The following is a 13,280-nucleotide window of genomic DNA, read 5'->3' as shown; positions in this document are numbered from 1 at the left end:
CTGAAGTGTATAGAAATATTGCCAAAATGCCATGGGAAAAATGATGCCGAATCTGTTTGAGGGAAAGCTTGGGAAAGACTTTGTGGGAGGTGTAACATTTGAGCTGGGCTTTGAAGGATGAGTAGGAGTTTGCTAGACTAAGAAAGAGGTAAGGTAGGGATTAGAAGGCATTAGGAAAGAGAAAAGAGGATGAGCAGAACTTAGAACAGAGGTCTTGGTTTATTCATGGAATGGATTATGAGGAATTAGAGAAATATAACTTGGAATCAAACCATTTTTTTCTTCTTTATTTTAATTATAGAACTAGTTTTATCAGTTAACAGTTGTATTTGACTAAAAATAACAGAAAACTCAATGTCCCTTGACTTAACAGACAAAAGTTATTCATTTGCACAAAGGTAAATCTAGAGTTACAAAGTCCAGGGACCTTTTCATCTTTCTACTGTGATATTGTAAGGCACAAATTTGTGGTAATTTGTTAGAGCAGTAATAGAAAGCTAATATAGTACCCAATGAACAACTCTGTGTATATAACTTTTTCCATGTTTTAGATTGCTTGTTTGGGATAGACTTACCTATAGCCAGATTGAGATGTTTCCATTGAGACATGCTTAAAAATTTTGAACTTTATCCCCAGAACACTGGGGAGCCACAAAAGGATTTTCAGCAAGAGAATGATAATGTCAGATTTGTTTTTCAGAAACAAGACTGTGGGGGCAGTTAGAAGATTGTAGAGAAAGGATAGAAAAGGCAGAGAGATCTGTTGGCCTGTTTTTGACCAATTCAGGGAAGTGATAATGAAGCTTGACCCAAGATGGTGGAGATAAGTGAAAGAGTCATTCATGACCTAAGTATTTATGTACTAAACAGACAGGACATGGTGACGGGTTGGATGTAGGGTTAAAGAGAGAGTAGTATTGAGAATGCTTCTGAGCTTCTACACCAGACAACTGAGAGGAAGAGTAAAGGAGGATTGAGCTATGGAGGAGAGAATTCTGTTTAGGACATCTTGTATAGGAAATGCATATCAGACACCTGGTGGAGATGTCCAATGAGTAGTGAACGTGTGTTTGGAAATTTGGAGACAAGCAAAAGCTTTTACAACTCAAGCTAATTGTTAAAATATTTACTAAGTTATTTCAGTGGGTAAGATGCAGTGCTACAACCTGAGAGACTGAAATGAATAGAAACACATTCTTTGCCAGAATTCTGTAAGATTATAACCATTGCCTGTCATTAAGGCATTTACCTTGTTATGCTGTCATTTCTTCATTCATGTGTCTGCTTCCCCAAGTATACTGATATCCTCTCTGGCCTAGCACCCAGAAGTTCTGTCATTCTCTTTTTACCCTTTGGGATAAGGGTATTCTCTTTTTATCCTTTGTGTGCAATAAAGGGCCTAGTACAAAGTCATTAGCCACTGAGAGATTGTTAGTGGATGAGTAAGTGAGAGGAAGAGCTGTACAAGTGTCCAACTGAATGCTTTAGAAGCACAGACTGGGAAGGGGCTCCCTCCATAGACAATATACCAAAAATAAATTCCAGATGAATTATAGACTTAGAGGTAAAAACAAATAAAAATGAAAGGTTTATCAGAAGATCTAGGAGACTTCCCAAATAAAATTCTCCACCTCAATACATTTGAAAATGTGATAACTACAGGAAAGAGGAGTCCAGGGCTCATGAAGAAGAGGAACAAAGGGGACTGGTTTGGATTGGGTGGTCAGGCTGCTGAGGAATTGGCATTTAAGATGAGATCTGAGGATGAGAAGGAGTTAGCTGGGGAAAGTGCCAGGTCACAGAGAGTAGAAAGGTCAGAATTCAGGCTCAAGGGCAGAACAGGGCTTATTATTTGAGAAAAGTGAGAGGAGGCCCATGAGGCAGAGCTGAACAATGAAAGCAGCAACAGGAGAGCAACAGAGGAGATTGGCAAGAGGAGGAGGCTGGTTCGTACAGAGCCTTGCAAAGTTTAAAAAAACACCAATGACTTTATCATCTGACTGCCTTAGTGCACTGCGTTTGGTAAGGTCCTGACCTTTGTTCTTTCTTCTTCTTTAGTCTCTGTGTCTACTTTTCCATGAGCTCATTACTCAGACCAGGACTTGCCAACACAGCCATGGGCAAACCTGGCAAATGGGCTGTCTTGGTCAAACTGGAAACACAGGTTCTAGAAAGTCTTAAGAAACAGTGGTGAGGCCACCAATAATGTCATCAACTCCAGAAGCAAGTGCGAGAGCTCTCTGCCCATTTCTTCCTTCCTATCAGATCACACCGCTGAAATAGGCCTCACTGTTGAAACTTCATGAACTTGTCAACATAGCCAAACCTCTCCAACCTTTACAAAATAAGCCCCATGACAAAACCTTCCTTATCTTGACATATTTCTATCTGTTTGCTCCTTCCAGTCAGGGTTCCTCCTTGCATTATTCGGGGTTCCAGCAGGACACAGATAGTGTGCTCAAATTAAGATAACTCGTGGAAGGCTTATAGAAATGTGGGCAGGATGTAGAGGAAACAAGGGGGTGGGGTGGTTAGAGAACACCAGGACTAGTAAAGCAGAGCTATTACCACTCTAGGGGCTGAAAGAAGCCAGGAGAAGGTGGTCACCTGAACCAAGCTGGAGAGAGTTGTGACCTTTGGTTGAGTGAATGCAGCAGACTCCGTACAGAGGGAATTGGAAGACTATATATACCTGCCTCACTCCTTCTTCCCTCCAATCTCCTCTCAGGGCTCACTATTGGCCAAACTCAATGGAGTCACTCAATGGTATCCTGTTGATGTTGCTGTTTATCTAGGACACAGAGCAGAGTGGTGGAGGGTAGAGCATGGATCTGGAGGGACAAAGGGGAGGCATCTGACATGTCCCCTCACTCTGTGACTTCGTTCTACATTTTGAACCTGACTTCTTTTCACCCTGCTCAACTCAAACTGCTCTAGCAAAGTTCACCATTCAGTGATTGCCCAATCCACTGGACACCTCTGAGGCCTCTCTGTTGCCTTCAACACAACTGACCACTTCCTCCTTCTTACACCTCTTCTCTCTTACTTTCTATCTTACCACTTTCTGCTTCTTAAATGGCTAATCCTCAGAACCTCTGGCTGGTTCCAGTTCCTCTTCTTCTGGTACAGGTTGATATCCCTCAGTGTTCCATCCTTAGCTCTCTTCCTCCATGGTTTTTACTACCACATATATTCTGGTGGTTCCTAAAACTACTTATTTTACCTTGTACTCCCTTTAGTTCCAAACCCAGTATAATCTTCATGTCAGCTGAGTATCACCACTTAAATGTCTCACAGACCTTCAAATTCAACATGTTCCAAACTAAGCTCATTATCTACATTTCACCCAAGTCTACTCCTCCTCTGTATTTCTGTGTCATTTAGCTTACCACTGTCAATGCTATCCCCTACACTAAAAATCAGGCAGTTATTCTGGATTCTTATCTAACTTGACATCAAATCAATCCTTGATCCTATCAGTTCTACCTGCTACATGGTTTCAAAACTGTCCTTTTTTCTCTATGCCTCTGGTGGTTGTTTTATTTAAAGTCTTTGTCATATTTGCCTGGACTACTGAAGTACTGCTTTTCTTTTTTTTTTTTTTTTTTTTTTTTTTTTTGCAGTAGTACCTTAACAGGGCCCCCTGTCTTTAGTTTCTTCCCTTTCTATTTCATCTTCTTTGCTGCAGCCAAACTTGATCTTGTGATTCTCCCACCTAAAACTTTTAAATGGCTAACTACATACCTACAAGCTGGGTAAAGTCCAACTTCCTTAATATGATATAGCAGCAATTAAAAATGTGTGTATATATGTTTTCTTTTCTGCTTCTCTAGTAAGAGGTGTTCCTTTGTTCACCCTGGGAATGTAAATTATCTTCTTGGCATAGAAAGTAACCACTCTACTATCTCTTGAAAGAGAAGTAATCAGATCTGTTTTTGTTGTGAGAGTCTGAGACCCCAGGAGTGATGAGGGTCTTCATTATGAGAGGGGTTTTAGAAATAACATCTTAGGTGTTTGATGATTTAAAAAGGAGTTGCAGGGGTGCCTGGATGGCTCAGTCGGCTGAACGTCTGACTTCAGCTCAGGTCATGATCTCAGTTCGTGAGTTCGAGTCCCATGTTGGACTCTGTGCTGACAGTTCAGAGCCTGGAGCCTGCTTCAGACTCTGTGTCTCCCTTTCTTTCTGCCCCTCCCCTGCTCGTGCTCTGACTCTTTCTCTCTTTCAAAAATAAATAAACATTTAAAAAATAAAAATAAAAAGGAGTTGCAAAGCTGATTTCCTACCCTGTGCATGTGACTCAGGCTGAGCTAGACATACACTTTCACTTGAGACCTTGATCTTAAAGTATATACTAAATATTGACAGCCAAGAAAAATATGCAAAGTAAGAGGGTGAAAGAAAGGTACTTGCCTAAGGGGATATTGGAGGTCATGATAAATAAATCAAATTAGGATTAGGTTAGAAATAGACAAAAGCAAATAAAACCAGTGGAAATGAATTGAGAATCCAGAAACTGACCTCAGCATGTGTGAGAATTTAATATATGTCAGTGAATGTAGTTCAAAACAGTGGGGAAAAACTATGTTAAAAAAATTGCACTTTTGTCTTAAGTAAGATACAAGTACTAACTTAACATGGATTAAACAAAATCAAACAAGAGCAAATCTGTAAGAAAATCTAGGAGGACTTCAACAAGATGGTGGACTAAGAGGTCCCCTCATATCCCCCACTCAGCAATGACAATTTGGCAGCCATTCACAGATAAAAGTGCCTTTGTGGGAGTACTGTGAGATCCAGAGAGAAGATTGTGAAACCCCAAAGGAGCCCAAGACTGAGGAAAGTCATTTTGAGAAGGTGGGCACACGTCCAGGTAGCAGACTCACCAGTTGTGGTACAGACCTGGAAACAGTTCCCATGACTTGGCTACAGCCCATTTGGCTTTGGACCTACACCAGCACCATCTGCCAAGGGACCCAGAAGGAGACATGCCCATCTATATCCCCAGAGGTAAACTGCCAACCTTAGTTTGACTTTATATCCTGAAATGGCCCTGCAACTGGGCTTCAACTCCTCTCAGCCATGGGCCAGGAATATTTCTATCCACCCAAGGACTCACAAGGAGACATACCCAACCATGCTTCCAGAGGTAGGCCCACTGACCTCAGTCTCACCAGTACCTTAAAGCGGATTTATGACTGAGTTCTATCTCCTTTCAATTGCAATCCAGGAGCAGGGTCAATTGCAATCCAGGTCAGGAACCCAGTAGGAGATATGCTTCTCATGTTTCCAAAGGCAGGCCCAACAATCTTGGCCCAACTTTGGATTCTAAAGCAGCTCTGCGACTTGGCTCCAGTTCCTCTCATCTGTGGTCTGAAACCAACTCTGTCTTCCCAGGGATCCCTTCTCTTCAGTGTCCAGTTGGGAGCTCTTCTAATGACGCAGAAGGAGCCACATTTATCCACATGCTAGTAACAGGCCTATCATCTAAGGGTCCTGAAGAAGATCCTCGTCCCAGTGACAGCTTATTGACCAAGGTTCTAGAGGCAATCTTGTCAACCCAGGAACCAGACAGAATTTACACCTGCCCAAGAGACCAGGCAATCCACACCTGCCCAAACTCCTGGTAACTGGGCTGCCAACTGTGAACCCCATGGCAGATCCAGCAGGAACCACATGACCCAGCTCCAACTCCACTCAACTGCAATCTAGGAGGCAATATCATCAGTCCAGGGACCTGAGACAGAGTGCTTTACTTGCCAAAGCCAGTCTGTCAGGCCTGGAAGAGATATTTGCTTCTTCAAACGTACAGATACCAATGTAAGGGTACATGCACCATAAAAATTCAGACACCACCAAAGGAAACTAATAAAGCACCAGTAACTGACCCTCAAAGAAATGGAGATGTATAAATTTCCTGACAAATAATTCAAAATAATCATCTTAAAGAAGCTCAATGAAATGTAAGAGAATACAGATAGAAAACTAAACAAAATCAGAAACAATGCATGAAAAAAATGAGACATTTAATAGAGAAATAGAAGCCATAGAAAACATGCACACACAAAAATATAAAACAAAAAAAAAAACTATCAAAATCATAGAGCTGAAGACTATAATGACAGAATTGAAAAATTCAAGACAGCTCAACACAGACTGGATCATGATGAAAAAAGAATCAAGGGGCGCCTGGGTGGCGCAGTCGGTTAAGCGTCTGACTTCAGCCAGGTCGCGATCTTGCGGTCCGTGAGTTCGAGCCCCGCGTCGGGCTCTGGGCTGATGGCTCGGAGCCTGGAGCCTCCTTCCGATTCTGTGTCTCCCTCTCTCTCTGCCCCTCGCCCGCTCATGCTCTGTCTCTCTGTGTCCCAAAAATAAATAAACGTTGAAAAAAAAATTAAAAAAAAAAAAGAATCAAGCAAACTTGAAGATAAGCCATTTGAAAGAGAACAAAAAAGAAAAAACAATGTAAAAAAGTAAATAAAGCATGTAGAACTTATGGCATACCATCAAAATAATGAATATATGCATTATGGGAATACCAGAAGAAGAGGGAAAGAAGGGGGCAGAAAGTCTTTTTAAAAAAATAATGGTTGAAAATGTCCCAAATCTTCGGAGGTATATGGACATCCAGATACATGAAACTCAAATATCCCAAGTAAGATCAACCCAAGGAACATTACCTCAAGACACATTATAATCAAGGTGTCAAAAATGAAAGAGAAAGAGAATTTTGAAAGCAGTAAAAGAGACTTGTGACATATAGGGGACCACCTATGGGCTACTACAGATTTCTCCATATAAATCTTGCAGGACAGAAGGCAATGGGAAGTTATATTCAAAGTGCTGAAAGAAAAACAAAAACAAAAACAAAAACCTACCAACCAAGAATACTATGTCTGAAAAAGCTGTCTTCCAGAACTGAAGGAGAGACAAATAAAAGCTGAAGGAGTCCATCACTCTAGACCTGCTTTACAAGAAATGCTAGGTGGATTTTTCAAGTTGAAAGGAGGCTAAGTAGCAGTATAAAAACATATGAAAGTATAAAATTTATTGGTAAAGGTATATATAGTCAAATTCAGAATACTCAAATACTGTATTGATGGTGTGCAAAGCATTTTTAACTCTAGTGTAAAAGTTAAAAGACAAAAGTATTTGAAATAACTACAATAATTTGTTAATGGATACACAATATTAAAAAAAGACGTAAAGTGTGACATAATAACATAAAATGTGGGTGTAGAGGAGAAGTAAAAGTGTAGAGATTTTGTATGTGATTGAAGTTAAGTTGTTATCATCTTAAAATAGACTATTATAACAAAGATGTTTCAGGTAAACCTCATAATAATCATAAAGAAGAAATCTCCATGAGATATACAAAAGGTAAAGAGAAAGAAATCAAGGAATACCAGTACAAAAAAAAAATCAACAAATCACAAAGGGAGACAGCAAGAGAGGAGGAAAGGAATAAAGGAATTAGAAAACAATGAACAAAATAGCAATAGCAAGTCCTTACCTATCAATAATTACTTTATATGTAAATGGAATAAATTACCTAATTAAAGACACAGAGAGACTGGAAAAAATTTTAAAACAGAATCCAGCAATATGCTGCCTATAAGAGACTCACCTTAACTTTTAAGACACACATTGACTGAAACGCAGTGATGGGAAAAGATATTTCACAAATGGTAACCTAAAGAAAGCAGGAATGATTATATTTATATCAGACAAAATAGATTATCAAGTCAATATCAGTCACAAGAAATAGAGAAGATCCCTATATAATGATAAAGTGGTCAATTCATTAAGAGGAATAACAGCTGTAAACATATGTGCAACCCATACTGGAGTATCTAAATATGTAAGGTAGATATTAACAGAACTGAAGGGAAAACTAGACAACAATACAATAATAGTAGGGGATTTCAATACCCCCACTGATGAATAGATTTTCCAGAAAGAAAATCAATAAGGAAACAGTGGACATGAATAACACTCTAGATCAAATGAACCTAACAGACATATCCAGAACATTCCATCTAACAGCAATACAAAACAAATTCTTCTAAAGTACACAGGGAACAGTCTCAAGTATAGTGCATATGTTGGGCCATGAAACAAGTCTTAACACATTTAAGAAGACTGAAATCATATCAAGTATCTTCTATGCCCACAATGATACAAAACTAGAAATAAATAATAGGAGGAAAATTGGAAAATTTAAAAATATGTGGAAATTAAACAATAATTCCTGAAAACCAAGTAGGTCAAAGAATAAATCAAAAAGGAAACAGAAGTATACTTTGAGACAAAAAATGGAAACACAACATATCAAATCTTATGGGATGCAGTAAAAGCAGTTTATTGCAATAAATGCCTACATTAAGAAAAAAGAAAGACCGTAAATAACTTTACATTTCAAGGAACTAGAAAAAAAAAGAATAAACTAAGTCCAAAGTTAGCAGAAGGAAGGAAACAACAAAGATTAGAGCAGAAATAAATGAAATAGAGACTAGAAAGACAATAGAAAAGATCACTGAAACTAAGAATGTTTTTGGAAAATATAAACAAACTGACAGACTTTTAGCTAGATTAACCAAGAAAAAAAGAGAGGACTCAAATAAATAAAATTATAAATGAAAGAGACATCACAGCTGATACCACAGAAATGCAAAGGATTATAAGAGACTACCATGAACAATGAGACACCAACAAATTGGATAACCTAGGAGAAATGAATAAAATCTTTGAAACATATAACCTTCCAAGACCGATCTTGAAGAAATAGATAATCTGAAATGATCAATAACAAATAAGGGGATATGATCAGTAAATCAAAAGCTTTCCACAAAGAAAAGCCTAGGACCAGATGACTGCACTGGTAAATTTTACCAAACATTTAAAGAATTAATAGGGGCACCTGGGTGGCTCAGTCAGTTAAGCATCCAACTCTCTTGATTTTGGCTCAGGTCATGATCTCACGGTTTGTAAGCTCAAAGCCCTACGTCAGGCTCTGCACTGACAGTGGGGAGCCTGCTTGGGATTCTCTGTCTCCATCTCTCTCTGCCCCATGTATGCATGTACTTTCTCTCTCAAAAATAAATAAACTAAAAAAAAAAAAAATTAAAGGATTAATACCAATCCTTCTTAAACTCTTCCAAAAACTGAAGAGGAGAGGACACTTCCAAACTCATTTTACAAGGCCAGCATTACCTTCATACCAAACCAGAGAAGGACACTACAAGAAAAGAAAATTACTGAGCAATATCCCTGAAGAACATAGATGCAATAATCCTCAACAAAATACTAGCAAACTATATTAAACAGCACATTATAAAGATCATACACCATGATCAGGTGGGATTTATCCCTGGGATACAAATCAATAAACATGATATACCATAATTAACAGAATGAAGGATTAAAATCTTCATCTTAAGTGTTCTCACTACGACACACACACAAATGGTAACTATGTGAGGTGATGGATGTGTTAATTAACTTGATTGTGGTAATCATTGCGCAATGTGTACATATACTAAATCATCACTTGTTACACATGAAAAAATCATGTTGTACTATCTAAATATGTATAATTTTCATTTGTCAATCATACCTCAGTAAAACTGGGGGAAAAAAAGAGAAAAAAATTTAGGAAACTACCTGTAAGCAGAAAAGGAGACTTTTTAAAATTTAGGCATGGGGCGCCTGGGTGGCTCAGTCGGTTGAGCGTCCAACTTCAGCTCAGGTCATGATCTCGCGTGTGTGGGTTTGAGCCCTGTGTCGGGCTCTGTGCTGACAGCTCAGAGCCTGGAGCCTGTTTCAGATTCTGTGTCTCCCTCTTTCTCTGACCCTCCCCTGTTCATGCTCTCTCTCTGTCTCAAAAATAAATAAATGTTAAAAAAAAGTTTTTAAAAATAAATAAAATTTAGGTATAACTGACATATAGCATTTTATTGGTTTCAGGTGTACAACATTGTGATTTGATATTTATATACTGTGAAATGATCACCACAATAAGTCTAGTTAACATCCATCACCTCACACAGTTACAAAAATTTTTTTTTCTTGCGGTGAGAACTTTTAAGATCTCTTTTAGCAACTTTCAAAAATGCAATACAGTATTAACTATAGTCACCATACTGTACATTATAGCCCCATAAATTATTTATGGGGATCTTCTGAACGTAAATTAGAAATCAGAAGCTATAAACCAAAAGATAAACATATTTGATTACATAAAGACTAAAAAATTTATGACAAAAGATATAATGAACATAGTCAATGAAAAAGTCAAATGATAAATGATAAATATACCAGTAATACTGCTAATATTCAAAACATTCTTACAAACTGATCAAAAGACTAAATCCAACAGGAAACAGAGAACAAACAATATGAAAAGACGACTCATAGAGAAACAAATTGATATGGCTAAAAACATATTAAAAGTTGCAAAAATACACAAATAGATCAGGAGGTGCAAATTAATGCTATCTCATTTTTTTTTTTTACCCAGCTTATTGGTAAATATTAAAAGATCTTGACATCTATGGCTGGTGAGAATGGGTGGGGGAAGGAAGGTCTATTCTCATACACAAGTGAAAATGTGAAGTGTTGTAGTATTTTTGAAAAGCACACTGAAAACATTTTTAAAATATTAAAAGTAAAATATTGAAATATTAAATGCACCTGGGTGGCTCAGTCGGTTAAGTGCTGGCTCTTGTTTTTGGTTCAGGTTTATGATCTCATGGTTTATGAGTTTGAGCCCCATGCTGGGCTCTGCACTCAGTTCAGAGACTGCTTGGGATCCTCTCTCTTCCTCTCTCTCTCTGCCCCTCTCCTGCTCTCTCTCTTTCTCAAAAATAAACTTTAAAAAATAAAAGCACATGAGCACTTAAAAATAAAATATTAAAAGAAAGTCTATTGCCCCCAAAAATCCCACTCCTGGGAATCTAGCTCATAGAAACAGAAGCAGCAGCAGGCAAGAAAATTATGTCCAAAGATATCTATTGCAACAATGCTTGTAATACCCATCAAAAGGGAAACGGTTAAAATACGGTACACTTACAGGGTGGAATATTATGCAGTCAAAAAAAGGAATAACTTAGGGCAATATCAATGGAAATGTAGAATTGTCTACAAGGTTTTGCCAAAGAAAGAAAAATACAGAAAATATCTATGATATGATCACATTTTTGTAAAATGAGTAATGACAACATATACATGTATATGAATATGATTAATTACCTAAGCTTGGGGGTGCCTGGGTGGCTCAGTCGGTTGAGCATCCGACTTCAGCTCAGGTCACGATCTTGCGGTCCGTGAGTTCGAACCCCGCGTCGGGCTCTGGGCTGATGGCTCAGAGCCTGGAGCCTGCTTCCGATTCTGTGTCTCCATCTCTCTTTGCCCCTCCCCCGTTCATGCTCTGTCTCTCTCTGTCTCAAAAATAAATAAAATGTTAAAAAAAATTTTTTTAATTTCTAAGCTTGGAGAAAAATATGGAAAAATAAATAAGAGAATTAACAAGATTAACTGGACTAAAGTGTGCTGGTTGATACACATTTAAAGGAGAGGAGAGAGGGAATGGAGCTAAACAAAAAAGGGAGAATGGATTTACGTAAAAAGGCCAGTGCTTTTCACCTGTCAGGTAGCTAATATTAACAACTCAGGCAACAACAGATGTTGGCGAGGATGTGGAGGGAGAGGAACCCTTTTGCACTGCTGGTGGGAATGCAAACTGGTGCAGCCACTATGGAAAACAGTACGGAGGTTCCTCAAAAAATTAAAAGTAGTACTACCCTACGACCTAGCAATTGTACTACTATTTATCTAAAGGATACAGGAGTGCTGATTCATAGGGGCACATGCACCCCCATGTTTATAGCAGCACTATCAACAATAGCCAAGGTATGGAAAGAGCCCAAGTGTTCATTGACTGATGAGTAAAGAAGATGTGATATATATACACAGTGGAATATTACTTGGTGATCAAAAAGAATGAAATCTTGCCATTTGCACCAATGTGCATGGAACTAGAGTGTATTATGCTAAACGAATTTAGTCAGAAAGACAAGTATCATATGACTTCACTCATATGTGGCATTTAAGATACAAAACATAAGGGAAGAGAACAAAAATAATATAAAAACAAAGAAGGGGACAAACCCTAAGAGACTCTTAAATACGGAGAACAAACTGAGGATTGCTGGAGTGGTTTTGGGTGAGGGGATGGGCTAAATGGCCAAGGGGCATTAAGGAAGATACTTGTTGGGATGAGCACTGGGTGTTATACGTAGGGGATGAATCACTGGATTCTACTCCGGAAATCATTATTGCACTATATGCTAACTAACTTGGATGTAAATTTTAAAAAATTGATAAATTTAAAAAAATTTTTTAAAAAGTACAGTGCTTTTATATATAAAGAAAACAATTAAAAAAATTTTTTTAAATGTTTATTTATTTTTGAGAGAGAGACAGAGCGCAAGCAGGGGAGGGGCAGGGAGGGAGACGCAGAATCTGAATCAGGCTCCAGGCTCCAATATGTCAGCACAGAGGCCGACGCAGGGCTCGAACTCTTGAACTGTGAGATCATGACTTGAGCTGAAATCAGAGGCTTAACTGACTGAGCCACCCAGGCGCCGCTAAAGAAAAAAATTTTTAAGAATTAAAAAATTCATATTTTCTTGCAAAGCTTCTTCTGTACTTTCAGTTTGCTAATTACTGCCTTCATTGTGTTGTCTCTATAACGTGTACAGATTTATATATTCATTTAAAACACACCAAAAAGCTGTAATTTAAAAATGTCCAAAAAGAAAAATGTCCACAGCTGTGTCCTCTCTTGGATTGTGAGGGCCCTGATGACAAGATTCATCTCTTATTTATCTTCATGTCTCATTGTCAAGTTGAGCATTGTATTCATGTCTTCATAGTGAAAGAAAAATTCATGAAACAAGCAATAATGTTTCAGTGATCTAAGGGAAGTGTAGTAAAAGCGAAGTGTACATGATTTGTAGACAATAATTTATGCCAATTGGCGAGGAAGTAATAAAAAAATAAAATAAAATAAAATAAAAATAAGTAAAGATCCTACAAACTGGGGGGCTTAAAACAATCGAAATTTATTGTCTTACATTTCAGAGGCTACAAGCCCAGAGTCAAGGTATCTATAAGGTCATGCTCTCTGAAGTTTCTTTTTAAAAAAAAAAAATTTTTTTTTTTAACCTTTACTTATTTTTGAGAGACAGAGCACAAGTGGGGGAGGAACCGAGACAGAGAG

This window comes from Prionailurus viverrinus, chromosome B1 (assembly GCF_022837055.1).
Source record: "Prionailurus viverrinus isolate Anna chromosome B1, UM_Priviv_1.0, whole genome shotgun sequence".
Lineage (NCBI taxonomy): Eukaryota > Metazoa > Chordata > Mammalia > Carnivora > Felidae > Prionailurus > Prionailurus viverrinus.
Note: the sequence above shows the minus strand (reverse complement) of the source record.